The sequence below is a fragment of the Rousettus aegyptiacus genome, unplaced genomic scaffold (assembly GCF_014176215.1).
Source record: "Rousettus aegyptiacus isolate mRouAeg1 unplaced genomic scaffold, mRouAeg1.p scaffold_m13_p_4, whole genome shotgun sequence".
Classification (NCBI taxonomy): Eukaryota; Metazoa; Chordata; class Mammalia; order Chiroptera; family Pteropodidae; genus Rousettus; species Rousettus aegyptiacus.
In genome coordinates, this window is record NW_023416307.1 from 115,622,399 (window position 1) to 115,642,378 (window position 19,980).

The 19,980-nt window shown below is 41.3% G+C and overlaps 1 protein-coding gene across 11 annotated transcripts in view; it reads left to right on the forward strand.

Annotated features, from left to right (window-relative positions):
• Nucleotides 1-4,914: 4,914 nt before the first annotated feature.
• The window catches only part of SFMBT1 (Scm like with four mbt domains 1), a 100,704-nt gene continuing 85,638 nt past the window's right edge, over nucleotides 4,915-19,980 (forward strand). For 3 of the 11 annotated variants that reach the window (XM_036218696.1, XM_036218697.1, XM_036218695.1), the window contains exons 1-2: nucleotides 5,542-5,777; nucleotides 13,577-13,649. The gene's annotated coding sequence lies outside the window, so the exon portion shown is untranslated. Of the gene's footprint in view, nucleotides 5,110-5,540; nucleotides 5,778-6,330; nucleotides 6,655-13,576; nucleotides 13,691-19,980 lie in introns of those variants that run through there. The other 8 variants (XM_016121844.2, XM_016121843.2, XM_016121842.2 and 5 more) reach the window with 5 other exon arrangements.

Consider the following 19,980-nt stretch of genomic DNA (forward strand, 5'->3'; position numbering starts at 1 on the left):
ATTTCCCCTGTATAGCTGAGCTGAGTGTCCTTGGTCACCTGTTTGGTACCTGTGAGCTCATGTTAGTAGATAAGAAGTTGAAGGTGTGAAAGGTTTAAGAAAAATACATGGCCCAATAATATAAAATTGGGAACATTCTGCTCATTAATTTATTATTTCCTCCACGAATCAGGAAAAGAGTGCTGTGGCAGCAGAGAGGGCTCCCTGGGAATGAATGGAGGCATAGCACTGGGTTTGAATGGAAACAGGGTTAGGGGGCATGTGCCTTTCTCAAGGTAGGTGACTGGGGAAATATAAGCTAAGTGCCTGAGGTACACTGAGAAGGAAGTGGAGAGATCTTGGGAGGCCTCTAGGCAGTGGCGACTTTGAGACTAGGTCAATTGTTTCTCATAATTCTGTTGTGCTTTAGAGTTTGCAAAGAATGTTTATAAACATCAATTCAGAACCTGGCAAGATAGGTGGCTTCATCTCCATTTTACAGAGATGAGGAAACTGAGGCCCAGAAAGGGGAAGGGTCCCATAAAGGTCTCATAAAGAAGCAATGACTAAATGTGGACTTGGCTCCAACCTGTCTGCTTCAACATTCACTGCTTTTTCCCTTACAACACAGCATAGGAGAGAGGGATGCAGAGGGATGCCTGGTGGGGAGATTTGCAGGAGCCAGGATATGGAGGTGAAGCAGGGCAGGTGTTTGGGAGACATGTGGCAGTGGCCTGTGACCCCAGGGAAGCAGGGCCAGCATAGTAGACTGGGCCTCAGCAGAGTGGCATGGTGTGAGCAGTGACTCTTTGGTGTTGATCACTTGAATAATTAGCTACAGGGAGTCATTATGTGACTTGCCTCACTTGGGCTGATTGAGCTAGCTGGTCAGTGGCAAGAAGGGCTACTGAATGCTGACATAGGGCCTGGCAGACTGCAGAACTTAAAATCTTCCTGATTCGAAAATAGCCCCATGCCCTGGCTGAGGGATCTGTGGGTTCTCAGGGTCCAGGCCTGGCCCTTACGCTATTCAGAAGAAGGTCCTGAGTCAACACCCACCCACAGAGAGCAGGCCTGCTTGGAAATAGCAGGCATGTCTTCAGGAGATAGGGCATTCACATGGGATGGTCAAACACCGAAACCTTGGTCAGTGAGGAGAAGGAGTTATAAGCCCCACTCCAGATACAGTAGGGAATGGAGACAGCAATGGGACTGGCCAAGGTGCTTCATGAGTATGCCAAGCTTAGGTCTTGGATGCTGACAGCTGACCCAATAGCCACCCTCTCATTCGCCTACCACCTGTCAGAGAAAGGGCCAGACACTATCTGCCCTCAGGGGGACTAATATCTATCTGTGGTATTAGACAGGGTGACAGAACCTAACCAAATAACAAACAAATACAGATATAAATTATACAGTTGTGAAGGAAACAACTAAAGGAGAGAGAGAGAAAACAGCTGTTTAGATGGGGTTGACAGGGAAGGTTCTCCGAGGAGACTGCCTTGTTGAATAGGTACTGGAACAATGAGAGGGTACCTACCAACTATATGAAGGTGGGTGCAGGAGGTGGGATGGGAAAGTGCCAGGCATTGGGAACAGTGTGTGCAAGGGCCCTGAGGTGGGAATGGAAAGGAGACAGGTGTAATTAAACTGAAGTAAAAAAAAGGCAGGTGAGTGGTTACAGGTGAGTTTGGAGGTGAGCAGGGGCAGTTTTATAAGCCAGAGTAAGTCTTCTCTGGACTTATTCTAAATGCAAACAAAAGCCTTGACAGGCTTTTAAACCTGGGTGTGTCATGACCAGAAGTCAGTTTTTTCCATGCTCCTCTGGGGGCTGCCTCTTCTGTGACTAACTCCCACCCTGAATTTCCACACAGTAGAGTGGTTGAGGAGCTGGCATGCCTGGTTTGAGGCCTAGCTCTGCCTCTAAAGGTAACCTAGAAGCTCCCAGCTTGCTTTCTGCCCGTAGGGAATGACATAATTACCCTGACGGATGTTGCAAGGGCTAAAGGAGATTTCATCTAGGTACACACACATAAGGCCTGGAACAAGGAAGACTCAAATGGTAGTTTTCGACTGTTCTCTGGGCTCTCTGCTCTTCCTTTTCCTCAGGGATCACAAAGGTGAGCAGTGGAGAAAGGCTGGAGTTAACGAGAAAACTGGCTTCTGTTTGAATTTAAAAATATTTGGATAAATTGAAAGATAGCACATGTCCTGAATGGGAAAAGGAAATATCATAGGTTATTTGATCTGTTTAAATTAATTCATAAGTTTAATCAACTCCATGTAAAAATTTCAATTCTTTTGGAACTTAAAATATCCGTAGTGACAGCTGACTTTACTGAGCATTTACTATGTGCCAACCATTGAGCTGGTGAGGCCAGTGTTACTCTTATCTCCATTTTATAGACTAAGACCCTAAGGCCTAGAGGGGATAAATACCTTGCCAATGTCACGGGGCTGGTAAGCATTGAACCTGGATAGTCCCATCTCCAAAGCCAGCACTCTTAACCCCTATTTAACTACCTGGAATGTGCACAGTCACATAAACCAGTGTGGTTACTATGTGATATTCTGCATAAGAGACTCCATGAGGGGAATCTGTCTCTGTTAGATGTTATTTTTAAAAAACAATATTTAGATCTATATGATGTCTGCCCAAACTGAGGTTAATGAAAGGAAATGGAGACTTCAGAAATAGATTGACCCAAGATATGAAAGCAACCTAAGTGCCCAACAACAGACAACTGGATAAAGAAAATGTAGTATATACATATAGTGGAATATTTCTTGACCATAAAAAAGAATGAAACCTTACCATTTGTGACAACATAGATGGACCTAGAGGGTATTATGCTAATAAGTCACAAAGAGAAAGACAAATACCATATGACTTCACTTATATGTGAAATCTAAAGAACAAAATAAATGAACAAACAAAACAGAAACAAACTAATAGATACAGAGAACTAACTGATGGTTGCCCAGTTGGGGGGCAGGGTGGGGGGCAGGGTGGGGGGCTGGGTGAAAAAGGTGAAGGGATTAAGAAGTATAAATAGTTACAAAATAGTCAACATAATAGGGTTTATAGTCCATAATATTGTAATAACGATGTATAGTGCCAGGTACCAGGTACTAGCCTTACTGGGGGTGAATCATTTTGTAAATTATATAAATGTTTAACTATATATAGTACATCTGAAACTAATATAAAATATCAAATGTCAAAAAATCAGAATAGATCAACCAACATCAGAAGCTTAGCATAAAAGCAGATTTTACTAAGTGAAGGATAAGGGAAGAATTATTTAATAAATGATAACAGCATAAAAAATAAAAACTGGTGATGCTGGTGGTGAGTTAAACCTATGTTTTACTCCACACAGTAAAATAAACTTGGGATGGATAATCATCAAAGAATTATTTAATGAAACTGTAGAAAATCGGCAGAAAATGAAACTGTAGAAAATTAGTAGAAAATGAACTATTGGATGGGTGGAAGAAAGCTCACTTTGTCAGCACTGAAACAATAAAAAAATCGCGAAGCCAGAGAATGATGAATTGAACATTAAAACAAAAAAAGAACAATGGGCTGGGAAATATCTGCATCACTGATGATAAAGGAATTATATCTATAACATGAAAAATGCTAAGTCAAAGTCAGAAGAGGTTCAAGTCCCTAACAGACAAATGAATATGAACAGATCATTCAAAGAAAGGGGAATACAGATAGTAAATGCATGGAAAAACCTTCATTTTACAAGTCATCTAAGAAATGCTAAAGTAACCTTAAACTACCAATAGACACTACTAAATTAGAAAGAAAAAAGAGATGGTACCCATTGCTTAAAATGTATATTACATTCCTTAAACTTGTTCCCGAGGGGCAGCAGAATGAATGGGCCAGCTCTTTGGGAAAATCCTTTGGCATTGTGGAGCAAGACAACTCTGCCTTTCCTTAGTCTTCCACTTGGATATTTGACTGCCAGGAATTTGTTCCAAGTGCAGAATTAAAAATATAGATTAGTAAACGATTGTAAAGAACCCAAATATACCGTATTAAGAGACTGAGTGAATGGATGAAGATACCTGCATATCTTAAAAATGAATGATGTGAACAAAAGAAAAAAGTGAGAGTAGCAAACAAACGAGAATGTGTGGTTGCAACTATATAAAGACATACGTGTAAAGTGAGAGGTTCTATGCGTGAAAAGTTGCATTCCATAGTAGCATTATGGATACTTTGTTTTTACATTTTTCCTTCTTTCTTGTTGTCATGTTGTCTTTTCAGATATGTTAACTTTTTTTTTTTTTTTTTAATCTGGATTTAAATCCAGCCAGCGGCGTGACTTGAAGCAAGTTTGTCAAGAGGGGTGGTATTTCCCAGCGCGGCGGTGAGGTCAGTGGGAAGTGACTTGAATCTGCCTCTGGAACCCAAGACCTCCTTTTTGAGATGGGGGCGCCTCCTCCTTCCTGAAAACCAAGAACAATCAGCGCCCACTCTGAGACCTTCTCCCCCGGCCTGGGAGTCCGGGCACTCCTGGGTCTCCGCGGCGCGGGGGCTCACTGCTGGAGGGAACTTTTCAGAGCAGGTGGGGAGAGAGGTGTCCCAACCGCACCTGCGCTTGGTGGGTAAAGGGTGAGCTTTGGGAACATAACCGCCCGTAGGCACCGCCGGTTTCGAGGCCGGTTTGCAGCCACCTTCGAGCTTTTGTCCCGAGCCTGGGCCCCCGGCTCTCCTGCTCAAATTCGGCAGCCGTCTTGTGCCCCCTCGCCGGGGCCCCGAGCGGCAGGAAAACTTGGATTTACATGACGCCTCCGGCGGAAGCCTGGAGACATCGGGTGCGCTGGGGGAGCCCGAGTCTGACTTTGCAGACTGGGAACTTGGATGCTAATTCAGGTCTCAAAGGACGCGCCAGACCCCGGACGTGGGCCAAGCGGAGGGACGCAGCCCTCTCCAGGGGCGACACGCGCCCATCTAGGATCTGGCCGCCGCTCTGTGCGTTCGTTCGCTAATGCCATTTTGCTGGAGGCCGTCACGTGCGGACGACAGCGACTAGCTTCGCTCCAGCCCAGACGCCAGGACCGACCCGGGACGCCGCTGGGTTCTCTGGGCTCCGTCCATAACCCGAGGTGAGGCGCTGGGGCCCATCTCTCGTGGGTCGGAGCAGGAACAGGGTGGGCGTTGGGTCTCTGTGGGGGCATCTCCCTGTCCGGGCTCGTCAACGCGGGACCATAGCGTCGTCGGGGGACAGTGGTGTCGCCGCATGCCCTGCGCCACGGCCTTGGGGTATCCGCGGCAAGTTGTGGGCCGGTGGCATGAGGGGTGGGGGTGGCTGGCGGCGCTGGACCCCCAGCACCTCAGTCAGAGGACGCCTCGCCTCCAGCGCGGCCCCAGCTGGGCTGGAGGACTCGCGGACGGGTTCGGGAAGGCCGTGCCTTGGGGGCGCCACGCGCGCAGCGCGAGGGGCGCGGGCTGCCGGGAGGAGCGCGGATGGGGGGGGGGGGGGCGCGGGCGCATGCGCCCTGCGCCCGTGCCATATTGGAATGAGTCGGAGCGCGGAGCGCCGCCGCTGCCGCCGCCGCCTCCGCCGGAGCGCGGGTGGAGGGGGGCGGGGAGAGCTGCCGGCCGCCCCGCTCCGCCAAGCCCAGCAGGAAGGAGGGCGCGAGCGGGCGGACGCAAGCGGTGCGAGCGAAAAAAGCGCCCGTGCGGGGAAGCGAGAAGAAGGAAAGAAAGAAAGCGAGCGCGAGAGGGAGGAAAGCGAGCGATTGAGAAGCGCGCGCGCGAAAACTCCCGGCAGGTAAAAAGCGGGGCTGCTGGCCGGGCCTTCCCGCGCGGCGGCCTGAAGGGGCGGTGGCGGCGCTGGGGCGGGAGACCGCGAGGCGCCCCCCTAACCCCCCCGACGCAGCCGCTCAACTTTGCTAACGAAAACCGCCGGGAGCCGAAGGGCGGCGGGCTGCGCGGGCTGAGGCGCCAACGGGCGGCGGCGGCACGTTGGGGGCGGGCGCGGGGGGGGGGGTGGGTAGCGCGGCGCCCGCGCTCGGCCTCGCGCGTCCCCGCGGCCCCGCGCGCCTGCCGGCCGGGCTGCAGGAACGCGCCTGGGCGCCTCGCCGCGGCGGCGATCGGCGGCGATCGGCTGCGGCGGCCAGCAGCCGCGGGCGGGCAGCGTGGGGCATGGAAGGAAAGTGGCCGGGCAGCGGCACCAGTGGGTTGTCCAAGTTCCCGGAGCGCTGGGCCCGCTGAGCGCCCCTCCCCGCGTGTCCGCCGCTCCCGCCCGCCGAGCCCCCGCGGACCCGCCCCCCGGGCTCGCTCCAGGGCTGGGGCGCGAACCCGCAGCAGGGTTCGGGGGCGCGCTGGTCCGAACTTCGGAGGGCCGAGGTGGCCACTTTACGGTGGCGGAGCGTCTAGCGGCCGCCGCAACCGGTTGCTTCGAGCCGGCGTGGTGGAGTGCAGCGGGCCTCCTCGGGCTGCGCGCGAGCGGGCAGTGGGCTCGCCGGGTCTCCGGCCCCGATCTGCCATTCGGGAATCCGTGACTGTTTCGATTTCTGTTCTCGAAGTCTCGTTTTGGACATTGAAAAGGAGGCAGTGGAGAAGCAAGCAGAGCGTCCTGAGAACCAAGGCCTGCTCTTTGGTTAGCAGAAACGCCTTCTGAGAACAGAAATTCCCGCGGAAAGGATGTATGTTGAGTTTTTTTTTTTTTTTTTTTTTTTTTTTTTTACAAGATATCAGCTGTTCTCTAGGGTCTAAAACTAAGCCGTGAAGCACAGGTCACCTGCAGGTCTTGTGCTGGGAGTGGGGTACGGCACTCTTATCAGAGACAGGGTTTTTATTAATGGGGGTCATTCCCCGTGGGCTACTAAAAATAATGTTGGTGACCGGCCCCAAGCCATATTTCGTGAGCCTACTTAGCAGTGATATAGTTTGAGAACAGAGTAACCGCCGAAAAGATTTGAAAGGAAATAGGATGAATTTTTTCAATCCCTGCATTGTCTTCTCTTTAAACCGCATTTTTAAAGTGTCGTACTTTATTGCATCGGAAGTAAAATGCCTGAAAATGTAACTGTTCATTTGTCAACTCTTGAGAGAAGGAAGGTGAATGTGTGTTTTTCTGTGCGCACTTTGGGGCCTATTGGCCTGGTGTTTTGAGGTATATATTGATTCCTAGGTCACAGGTAGATTTAGGCTTCACATTTGTTTACGATGTCAGAAAAGTAACGGCCTGGTGGAAACGGGAGTGGCCCAGGATCAGGAAACAGTTTTCTTACTACCATTGTCGTTGACTAAACTGCCTTATAAAGGGCAGTCTCTTACCCTTTATAAGTTTGGTTTTCTTTATTTGCAAAGTTAGAGGATGAGTAGATCATCTTTCTGTGTGCTTTCAGTTCTAAAACTTGGTGACTTTTTTCAAAATGAAAGATTAAAAAAGAACCCACAGTATATTTTGAAATGTTCTACTTACAAATGCTCACAACCACTTCTTTATTAAAATACATTTGAAAAAAAAATCTTGGTAACTATAGCTAGGATTACTTTATATCATTTATTGCCTGAACAAAGACATTTAAAAATGTGTTTCAGTGTGTCTTTTAAATTCTTAATTTTTTTTTTTATTGAGGTCTAACTTGCAGTAAGATCTTTGAGTACAGTTCAGCGATTTTTTACATACGTGTGCTTGCCTTGATAACCACACTCAGATTAAAGTATAGGACATTTTCAACTTCCCAAAGGGCTCCCTTTTACATTCTTCCCATTCAGTAAACCCCTCTAGCCTCCCCAAGGCGACCACTATTCTGACATCTATTACTACTGACCAGTTTTGCTTCAGAACAAGATCCTTTTGAGCGTGAAAGGGAGCAATATTAATAATTAAGCTTAAGGACAGCAGGTGTATAAACCTGGAGTTCTGGTCATTTTGCCGTGACTCTGAATGCTTTAAAAATAATTCTTATGTTTTTTATTATCAGAGTAACTAAAAATTCTGACCCTGGAGACTTCTAAGTCAGAAGGTCTCTTTTTAGCTGAAGCAATAACTTTGAAGGTTTGGATCTGTGATTCTTAGAAGTATGTGTGGTCACAGGCCCAGTATTAATCTGTGATTTACCATTTTTGGCATACAAGTACATTTACAGACAGTAGGTTTGAATCATGAACTTTTCTAGTAAATCAGAGTTTAATGTGTGAGTAGATGAATCAGTTCCTTAAAGCTAGGGATTTGCTGAGAAAATTGAATGAAAATTGATTTTTTTTTTAAAGTTCAGTGAATTAAAGAATGTTAAGTATAAAGCTTTTAACAACCTTTTAAGTGACAGCAATTAACTTGATTTATATATACAGGATGTTCTCCTGGTTTGTCAAATCATTAAAACTAGCAATGAAAGCAAAAACAGAAGGTAACTGAAAACTATGTCAGGTGTGATTTTTAAAGAAATTCAACATGATAAAGATACCTTTTTGTATTAGACCCCTAGGAAGTTGGGTGTTTTATGTTCTTCACTGAAGCAAGTACTTCAGCAATTTGCATATCTTTCCCAAATGCCTTTTAATTTATTTTGATACCTTTTCTTGTTTCTACTGCTAAAGGAGAGGAGTTAGAGGTTGTGTCTTTTACTGTGAGGACATCTATGTAATAGTAAGTTGGAAACACTGAAGGTCTGCGATAGGGCTGTATGGGGCATAGTTCACAGAGTTCAAAGATTTTCTTTTGTGAAATTCTGTTTTTCTGTGACTAAGTTAGCTAGCCAGTTGGCTAACAACCAGATTTGGTTACTCTACTGCAAGATTCATAGTATCATTAGGCAAGAGAGTAATTGATTATTGACTTAATTGATCTACCTTTTTTTTGGTGTGGGTTTTTTTTTTTTGGCCTTATCAGATATTTAATTTGAAACATAGTAAACATTTAAGAATACAGCTATAGATATACAGTGAGAAACAATAAGTATAAAAGAATTCCTCTTAATATTTGTTTCTTTGTAAACTGATCTTTCTCTTTAAAAATATTTTGCCTATCCATAATCTTGCTGCTTCCTAAGGGTACTTTTGCTTTCACAGTGTTAACTAGACTGGGCTTAGCTATAGAATGATGGTGTAGAAGCAGATGTTTGGCTCTAAAGTCTGTAGAAAAGGTGAACTGTCCAAACTTCATTAGCTTTTTAATGGTGACTTCATGTTAAGTTTACATTAAATAAATGAATACAACCCAAAAATTAGAAGACCATTATATAGGCAGATAATTTGAATGCCACATGTTTTTTATATTAAAATTTTTCTGGATGTGGTTCCATAGTTAGTGCATCTGCTTTACACACAGAAGATCCTGGATTCGCACCCCAGTGTAGCCATTGGGGTCCATAGTCTATGGTCATGCCACCCTGAACAAGCCCAATGTCTGATCTCGAAAGCTAAACAGGATCGGGCCTGGTTAGTACTGGATGGGAGACCACCTAGGAAGACCAGGTACTGTGGGCATAAATAATAATAATAATAAAAATTTCTATCTTATAATTTCCTGAAACTTTCTGGAATTATTTGGCAGTTAGCCACTATTTCAGAATAATTTAAGTAAGTAAAAGAACATGTAAGTGGTACCTCTTTGTCATGGCAGCAGGAATTTTTTTTTTTCTAGTAAATACCATTTGTTATCTGATGTTTTGTAATTGAAAAAAAATATTTTTCCTTATACATAGTTGTTAAAGTGGATGAAAGCCTCTGGGGATTGTAGTTACCTGGGAGATTTTGAACCATTAGACTTCGGGGAGTAGGATTTTGATATGACTGTATGCTTCTTCAAGTGGTACTAGCCCTATTGGAAAATGATTTAAATAGGTTGTGGTCAGGTTGTTGCAAATTCATTTTTAAACTTTACAAAAGTGGGAGAGAGGATGAGAACAAAGACAAATTCTTAATAGAAGAATTACGACTTTACTGCAGAAGTTTTAACAAGTTTAATTGTATACCTTTGCCTGTAACTCAGAGGCACCTATGGATTAGTATATAATTATTTTCTAGTTTCTTATTTAAGAAGTTGTTTATAATATTAATCAGCTCTATTTTTAAGTGATCACTCAAGGACACAATTAAGAAACAAAAAATGTAATCTCCATATTGCGTTAAATGATATTAAGTCCCTTTTGAACTTTGTGGTTTGATAGTTGAGTAACTTTCCTGCTGATCTGGGAAAGTTGGTTCTGGTTTGAGATAACATTTGGAGAGAGTCCTAGATGAGAGATGGAAGGTGGTTTGTTGTCACTTGCAGGTATAGGACAGTCTTGTATTTGGAATGACAACATGAGATGGGCTGAGAAATTTAGCAGTTCCTAAAATACGTAAAGAGTTTTTCTTGCTAAAATTCAACTTAAATTGTTAGTCAACAACTGCTTTGATTAGAATTCCAAATTAATATTATCATTTTTTACCCAGAATAGTTTTAAGAAAAGCATTTAATATGGCTGCTATGTAATATATGCTGAGTTACCACTAGTTTTTTCATTTCTTTTCCCATTAATTTGCTACCTAGACTAGGGTCCTTTCTTGTCTGAGTTTTTGCTAGTGTATTATGTATTGGTTCCTATAAAATGTGTTTTCCATGTTAAAAATAGTATATGGTAATTTGGAGTCCTAATTATAAGAAACCATTTTGGCTCGTTTTTACTCATGTCATTATAAAAGAACCTTAAAGTGATTAGATGATGATAGCACAGATGCACTTACCATACCACCTGTCTAGAACATAGTAAATAATTAGTAAATTTTTATTACTTCTAGACTTTGAAGTTTTTTTGGTTGAGGTAAAATGTACATAACATAAAATTTACCAATTTAAAGTGTATAGTTCATGGGTATTAAGACATTCACAATATTGTGCAATTATCACTACTCTCTATTTGCAGAATTTTTTCATCTTCCCAAACTGAAATTCCGTACCCATTTATAATATCTCCCAATTCTCCTCTACTTTCCTAGAGTTAGTGAGGCTTTTCTGAAAGTTATGTTTCTTAGGCAAGATATTATCCCTAGGGCAGTAGTGAGCGCCTTTTTTCTTCCTTTTTTCTTTTTTTTCCCCCAGCATTCTGTCCTTATTATGTATCATTATACTCCTGAATTGACAGTTAAGTATTTTGAAAAGTCTAGTTTATATACCAGAGGCAGTTGGTTAATTTCTGTCTCTCTATCCCCTTCCTCCCCACTGTTGACCTTTACCCTGATTTTGGCTTCCTATTAACTTTATCTGAAAGGAGCTCTTTCCAGAACCACTCTGCTAGTGAACTTGTAGGTTCTGGTTATGTATTTTTCCACAGCCTCCTGGAGAGGCTTCTCTACTCTACCGGCCTAATCTTTGACCACCTTGCGACCTTCTTTTTCTCTGAGTTCCAGCCCTTTTAGGCCTGGACCCATTGTCTAATCTTTCATTTCCTTCCTTGCCAGTACCCTTTACTCTGGCCCCCTTGCCCTTCTTTGGCTTCTACTCTGTGGAACACCATCCCAAACCAGTCTAGCCTGTGCCCTCCCTGATCCTGGACACAGACTACCCCAAATTTAGGGTCTTCTGAAGTGGGCTTCGATGGCTCCACACGATCATGTCTTGAGGCAGACACTTTGTGCTTTCTGTGACCTTTTCAAACCCTTCCTTGTTTCTCTCTTTACATTCCTCCCTCCATGGGTTCATCTAGATTTAGACTTCACCTGCCCTACTGCCCTCCACTTTTCTTCTGAGCTGCAGATGCATGTGTTCTCTGCTGTCTAGACCTCTCAAATTTGGATGCCCCAGTAGCCCCTCAAAATCTACAAGTCTCCCTCATTCTGCCCTAAAGCTGCTGTTCCTCTGGTAGGCCTATCTCACTGGATTTCTTTCTTCTCAGTGATGGTGTTTGTTTTGTCCCCTGGCAGCTTTCCTGTGGAACTTGGAATCTTATTTTGAATTACTGACCTCTGACTTAATACCTTGCAGCTCTGACCCCTTGACTTTCATATATTTTTTAAAGCTATGGAACTCTTTTTGTGTCAGATGGAGTCTTGCTAGAAAGCGCAATGTGTAAAATAAATAAAACTAGTGTTCTCCTGGTAGAAGGGGAGTGAAGGGCCAGTATCCTGTCCTGCCAGGTAGGCCAGCCACCCAAGGCTGCATACAGCCTTCCCCTTGGACTCTGTAAGTGGAGCTGCCTAGAATTGCTGTCAGCGTACCCTGAGAGTATGCTGCATGTTTGTACATCATCTCTTTCCTGTTGGTTTTCTTTGGAAATTTTTATTTTTATTGTGACTGATAAACATAAAATTAGTACCAGTGATGAATCTTGCCAAGGAAAAGGAAAGCCACTTTGGAAAGTGAAGCTATATGTTAAAAAGAACCAGCTCTATTAAATGCTTCTAAAATGCTCAAAGGTTCCTTTCAAAATTTATGTGTCTATACTGACTCTATCTTTTTCTCTTTGATGCAGCATTTCTACAACATTCAAGATAGTTTGGCTTTACTGTTTTTGTTTTGTTCATTTACCAATATGACAGGTTTATTCAATCTATAATATAACTAAAATGTTACATATTTGCTATGAAAAATATAAATTTTGTTCTGTTGCCTCCAGTGAGCCCTCATCTCATCTCTTCTTCGGCTCACCAAAGACACTGACCAGATAGTTTTTTTTGAACTTGATTTTATCACATAAAAAAATCTCACTGCCGGTAGAGCAGAATCTAAACTCTTCAGGAAGGCATGCAGAATCCTTGAAGAGCTCTTCCCCAGTCACCTGTCCAACTCATCTTCTTACATGTGCTCTCGCTCCAGCCATGCTGAGACTGTACTCTTCTGTAAATCCTTTCCTGTGTATGTCCTTCTGCCTAGAGTGTCTTTTCACTAACACAGTGCTCCCAAAATGTCAATCTGTGTGATCCAGCAATTCTACTTTATGTATTATCCGAAGGAAATGAAAACATGAACTCGAAGAGATACCTGTACTGCCCCCATGCTCCCAAAATGTCAATCTGTGTGATCCAGCAATTCCACTTTATGTATTATCCGAAGGAAATGAAAACATGAACTCGAAGAGATACCTGTACTGCCCCCATGTTCATTACACCAGTATTTTCAATAGGTAAAATATGGAAACAACCAAAGTGTTCATCCATGGATGAATGGACAAAGAAATTGTGGTATATATAGTGGAATGTTATTCAGCCATAGAAACGAAGAATCTTGCTGTTCATCGCAACATAGATGAACCTTGAGGGGCATTTTGCTAGATGAAATAAGTCAGATAAAGATCATTACCATATGATCACACTTTTATGTAGAATCTTAAAAACAAAACAAAACAACCTCCCCCCTCCCCCCCCAAGTTATAGATATAGAGAACACATTTGTGTTTGCGGGGGCGGGGGGTGGGGGGTTGGGGGGTGGGTGGGATGGGTAGGAGAGCGAAATGTTTTTGGTTTCGGTTTAAGTAAGTTGAATTAAAAATAATAAAAATAATGACATACAAGTAATAAATCTAATCAGTTTATTAAAATGCATTCCTTCTGTAAGGTTCTCAACAAAGCTCTTTTTACTTAAAAAATATGTACCTGATAATAGGTGATATTAAAGAATTGTTGATTTTTCTTTTTTAGGTCTGATAATGGCATTGTGATTACCTAGGAGAATGCCCTTATTCTTCGGAGATGCATGGTGAAGAGTTTTGAGGTGAGATATGATGTCTTCAACACTTTCAAATTGTTCATAAGGTATATATATATACGTGTGTGTGTGTGTGTGTGTGTGTGTATATGCACATATATAGAAAGAAAGCAAATAAGGAAGTTTTTAAATAATTTTTTAATCTAGTAGAGAGTATTTAGAATTTTTTGAAAATCTCTATGTTTGAAGTTTGATAATTTGGTATATTTTGAAGTTTTAATATGTCTGAAGTTTTAAACCCAATTCATAATGGGTAACACATACATACACACATGAATAGTCATTCATTAAAGTGATATTTAGACTATTACATTTCAGTGTTATAGGAAAACCAAATAATTGAAGTTCTTAATAAGCTTTATTTCAGTAATACTCGTGAAGTTGCAGTTGCAAGTTTTATATGTTAACTCTTATTTTCCCCCGTTCTACCTTAATCCTATATAAATACATTGAAAGAGTCTTGGTAGCCCCTAAGTTTTCTTGTGTCCCACCAGTGGTTTGAGTATTGTACTTAGGGGAATGCGCTAAGTAGATCCCTGCCCCTCCTGTAAAACCCAGGTCTTCTGTGAAGTCTTCCTTTCCTGGATTCTCCCAGGCTAGATTAACACCCTTTGCCCTGGGCACTCAAGGCATTCTGCATATTCCACTCTTATGAATATTACAGTTGTAATTTTTTTGTTCAGTGTTTCTGGTCTCTACCAGACTGAGCTCAAGGTCAGAAACCCTGTTTTACTCATCAGTACTTTGTATACATCTCATAGAAAATAGACAGAAGATAAGTTGTAGTTGAATGAAGGCACAGAAGCAATACTACACCACCACCATTTATAACATAATTTCTACTTGAAAATGTATTATGTTCTAAATGAGAAACTATTATGTTTAATTAGATCCCATTTTGTCACTCCCAGGCTTAGAGCCTGCCAGTGTCTTTCCATAGTAATCAGAATAAAATCCATACTCTTGTGGCTTGTGATGCCCTTTGTGATTTGTTCCTTGCCCACTTCACTTTTCTGACTTCTTTCCCCGCAATCCAACCACATGTTTTTCTCTGTCCCTCCAAGTACACTAAATTCGTTATGCCTAGTTCCTTTCATCGTAGAGGGTTCAGCCCAGCGGCGAATGTTTTCCAGCACATTTTTGCTTCCATTTCCCATTGTCATTACTGTTTGGTTTTCTTCATGCCACTTATCACTACATGAAATTACTTTAGTTTTAGGTCATTTTAATATTTTAATTTTCAAATTTTAATTAGAAAATGCTGTGAAGCCACACTGTAGAGAACATTGAAACCTACTACAAGGATGTTTTTCCTTATTCCTTGTGAAAGAACTAGACAATACACTAATGTGTTATTCCTTGTCTTTGTTATTGTAAACTCCATGAAGACAGGAACTGGGTCTGGCTTTTAATCAGCATTACATCCCTCATACTGAGGATAGTGCATGGCAAATACATATATGTTAAATGGAGATATGAATAAACAACAAACTTGTAAGTGATCTAAGAAATATTTTTTCTAATTCCAGAGATTTTTATACACTGTTATAGTTTAGTTTTGAACGTTCAGAAGATTTTTAAAATGAGAAATCAGCATTTTGTCATATTTTGCTGCTTGAAGTGTCTATTTTGATTAATGTTTTAGGTTAGCAAAATTCCTTTCCTCAACTTCATATTCTTTATATCAATTTATAACATCACTTTTTCCGAGATAACTGCATACCTTTAACAAATGCATTTCTATTAGTAAAAACCAAATTGAAGAGCATAGTCATTTGCTTTACTTTTCATGGTAGTAGTTACAAAGAGGCAATCAGCAGTTTAGTTCTATATGCGTGTGGGATGGGGCAAGTCCATTTCCTTTGCCCTAGTGTGACTGATGAGTTCATGTTATCCACATGAACCTCACTTTAAGCTTCATAATCAAATCCAGCAGATTCACTATTACTGAATCAGTGCTTTTACCATGGTGGGAGCACTGATGAAGGCTGTATCTGGTTGAGGTCCTGTGGGTTCCTGAGACCTGGGGAGGCATCCATGAGGTGGAAGAGGGTCGGACAGGCTACAGTCTCTTTTCCCTTTTTCCTCAAACCAGTCCTGCTTGGAAATGAAGTTTTGTAAATTTTGACGCTATGGGGGAAAACCCTCTAGTTTTTAACTGAACTGATTTTTGGCTGGAGAGAGCTTAGAACATTGGGACTCTTCAGTAATTCTAAAGTTGTTTGTTAGTTTAGAAACAAAAAGATACTTTGTAAAACTTTACTTAAAATGTGATTAGCATATGATATTAGCATATGAAATGGAGTTGAACTTTAGTCGAGGACTTAATATATTCAAATCTTTTAAATTTTGGTTACAAGAGAGCAAACATTTAAGGGATTTTTTGCATCTTGGTTTGAGAAGCAAGTGTAACTTCTCTTTTAGCATTGTGGCTTGAAGTTGAAACTTACTCTGTTTTTGAAGGAAAACGGTAGAATGGATCTCCCTATCCCATCCTTCTACCCACCCACCCCTGTTGTACTGAATTCAAATTATGCCACAAAGAATTTAGAGATAGTTAAGAAAGATGAGATTGCTTTTAATATGCATCACTTTTTCTTCTGTTACTTTATTTTATCATTATCACAGACTTAAGTACTCCTTAAATTTTTTTTTTTTTAAAGCAGGGATTCATGTACATAGTAAACTCTTTTTTGAATAGTGAAAAAGTGTATTCCTTAATTGAGACCTTCAGTCCCTCAGTCCCTTCTGTAGGCCATTGTTGTTCCTAATTTCTTTTATATTTTTCCAGAAGAATTCTATTTGTATAAAAACATGTATTTCCCCACCCACTTAAAAAAATCAAATGGTAATGCTCTTTTTATTTAAAATATCCTGGATATATCCAAGTACAGGTAGATCTGCCTCATTCTTTTAATGGTTGCCTATTAGTACATTATATGGTTACACCAGGATTTATTTAGTTGATTTCTGTATATGTTTGTTTGTTTGTTTCTTTCTTTCTTTCTTTTTAAATGCTACAAAAAGTATCATGGGCTGAATTTGCTTGGATTAAAACAGACTTTCTAATACTTAAAGTGGTTTTTTTGGAATTAGTAATTTGTAAAGGTAGCTAGTTCCTCAACCACTCCTTGCCCCACAAATGCAGAGAAAGGAACTGGGTGTTGCAGAGAAGAAGAATCAGAGGTAAAGTCACGCAGAGGCCTTCCCTCACCCTTACCATTCTTTCCCTGCCCCGTGTTGCGGAAGAGGTGGCCGATGCAGAACCCCCAGCCAAGTCTTGGGATACCAAAGCATGTGAAGATGTCCACACACTCCTGAGGTGTGGCCACGCCTTTAAAGCCCAAGACCGGAGTACATGCTGCTTGTTACAAATTTAGATAAAATTTTTTTTTTGCATTTTGGTTTTTAGAAATTTGTAGCAGCATGGATTGGCTAACAAATTATATAATTTCTGGAAAATTTTCTGTGTTCTTTTGTTTGTCGGCAGAATACAGCTAAATTGAAAAAAAAACAGTTACTTTTTATCTGAGCTACTTGGTAAGGAATTTTTAACACAGTGCTCTGGTTTCAGTGCAGTAATTTCTGAAAAACTGAATTTGGAATCTTGAGACATTCTGTAGTTGCACCCAGCAGTATTATGTTTATCTCAGTAGTCCAAATTCTTAGTTATTACTCTTTAGTGGAAGAACTTCAGAACACTCTTCAGACCATATATTCATACCTCCATCAGTATCTCCTTTGTATTCTGCCATTGCTTGTAAAATGCTTTCCTCAAAAAATCTGAACAATTTATGGTATTATATTCTGTGTGTGTGTGTATTTCTAACCCATGACCTGTTGCTTGCTCAGAGGGTATGCACACTGAGCCAGTGGAAAGCTGTCTGAGCAAGCGCTAGTGCAGTTTCCTGCAGGGGAAATTTCCTACAGGTTCTCAGCCACTGTCAGCCCCTGAGTGCTTTGCTGGGCTTTCCTGAGTCAAGTGTATTTGCTCTGTTGTAGCCTTCTTTTCTGCCATTTATTTTGTGTTTTGAGTAGTTTTGATCCATGAAAGTAGACAAAAGGATGTGACTTGTGTAGTTGGACTTGTGGCAAAGAAACAGTATCACATTGTCACAAGTGAGTTTTATGGATTGGTAATGTGCCTTCAAGAAGTGATCCGAGAAAAAGAAGTACATACAGTAGTCCCTCCTTATCTGTAGTTTTGCTTTCCACGGTTTCCAGTTACCTGTGGTCAACTGTGGTCTGAAAATATTAAATGAAAAATTTCAGAAATAATTCATAAGTTTTAAATAGTGCACTGTTCTGAGCCTTGGCATGAAATCTCACTCCATCTCGTTTTGTCTTGCCCGGGAAGTGATATATTCCTTTTTCCAGGGTACCTACACTGTATATGCTCCTTGCCCAATAGTCAGTTGCTTTCTCGATTATCACATCAACTGTCATGGTACCACAGTGCTTGTGTTCAAATAACTCTTATTTTGGCCTCCAAAGTAACCCTTAGTAATGTTCAAGTAATCCTTAATAATGGCTCCAAGGTACAAGCGGAGTGATGCTGGCAATTTGGATATGCCAAAGAGAAGCTGTAAAGTGCTTTCTTTTATAGGTAAAAACATAGTATAGATGGGTTTCAGCCATTCATTGGGGGCCTTGGTTAAAGGGGGAACTCCTAGATAGAAATCAGGCAATTAAGGTTAGTCAAGGTCTTTGTACTGTGAAAGGCTTTGTAAATAATGGGCACCTTGCAGGTTGGACCATCCACTGTTTAAAGAACAGGTGGAAGAAAGTGGCTCGAAGGCATGTTTTAACCAGAGGATTTGAAGAGGTCTGAAAAGCAAGCAAATTGCCTATGGATACACCTCACAAATTTACACAGGGATTCTGTTTTCAGGACTTCTGATTCCACTAATTCTTATTGAAAAAGGCACTCCCAGTCGGGTAGTATATATACTAGGACTAGTCAGAAATATTGGCTTCAAGGCAAATGGCAGGCACTGAATTTCCTTCTCAGTGAAAATGATAGCACCCCTCCTTGGAGGCAAGCATGTAATTACTGCACATTAGAAAGTTCTATTTTTTTTTTTTTCATTTGTGAATTGGAGGTGCCATGATCTAATACCATAGAAATTCATTTAGCGAGTACTAAATAGGTTTGAAGTGAAGCAGTGGTGCCTGTGGTTTTGGGAATGCAAAGTTGGTAAGTTCTCTGTCCTGGAGAAGCTTCCAAGACTAAGTTTCAGTATTCTTATTTCTACTAAGGAGTAAGATATTGTGATACAAAATAGCTTGTGTTTAAGTTCTGTTGAAAGGTGCAGTGTCTGCTGTGGAAGAAATTTTGACAGTGGTGTGGGAAGGGTGTTGTTTTGAGAAATAAGTCATGGGAGTAAATGTTAGGGAGTAAGTTATCCATGAATACTTATTCATATACTATATTGTTAGTGTAAGAATGTCTAATAAGCTAAAATATTTGTTCTTAATGGAGAAAAGGCCCAGAGTGAGGTAAAAATAACCCTGAACTTCTTCTTTTCAAATCCCTTTCTAAGCTTTTATTTTAGTGCTGCTTCTTCCTAAAGCTACTTAATTTCGGTGAGATTCCTTCCAACTCTTCCTCTTCAAGAGTAGTGGCCGAAGCAGAGAACCAGCTATAGTGATCTCTGGGCTGTTATATCTGGAACTACAAGCAGGCCCACAGGGACCTGCCTGGAATTGGAGCGAGCACCAGTTGGGACATGGAGATGGAGAGGAAACTGTTAACTTGTGGCATGTGCATGCAACTTTGCAAGAATTATAGTATATTCTAAATGGGTCCCAGTTTTTTACTTCATTATTTATTACCTGTTCAGCTCCCTATTTGCTTTTTAATTGCTGAGAGAGGTTATTATGCTGAGTGATTATTATATGTGAGTCATTTGCTATTTTGATTTATGATTCCATGTTTTTGTGAATCTTCCTTTTCTAATACAGGTTAATCTTAAACTTTTAAAAATTATTGATTTAAAAAATAAGCTGGTTTGGTTGAATGATATGAAGGAGAATAGAAAATTGAGTTTATGTTAGCCTAATCGATAAATTTGGTAGGATAGGAGGTTTTAGAAGAAATGCCTTTTTATTATAGCTTATTACTTTCCTATTTATACTTTAAGTTGTTTAGGATGTAAATATTACCTTGACAATTTGCTTTTTTATGTTGCGATATATATGGTGTTAATAGTCAGAAAGTTAATTTCTCTTAAAGTAATTTTAAATGTTACACTTTCTCAAAAGTGATGAATTGCATTTGGGGGTAGAACTCTTTCTGAAGGACTGCACATAAAACACCTTTGCAGCTTTTCATTCG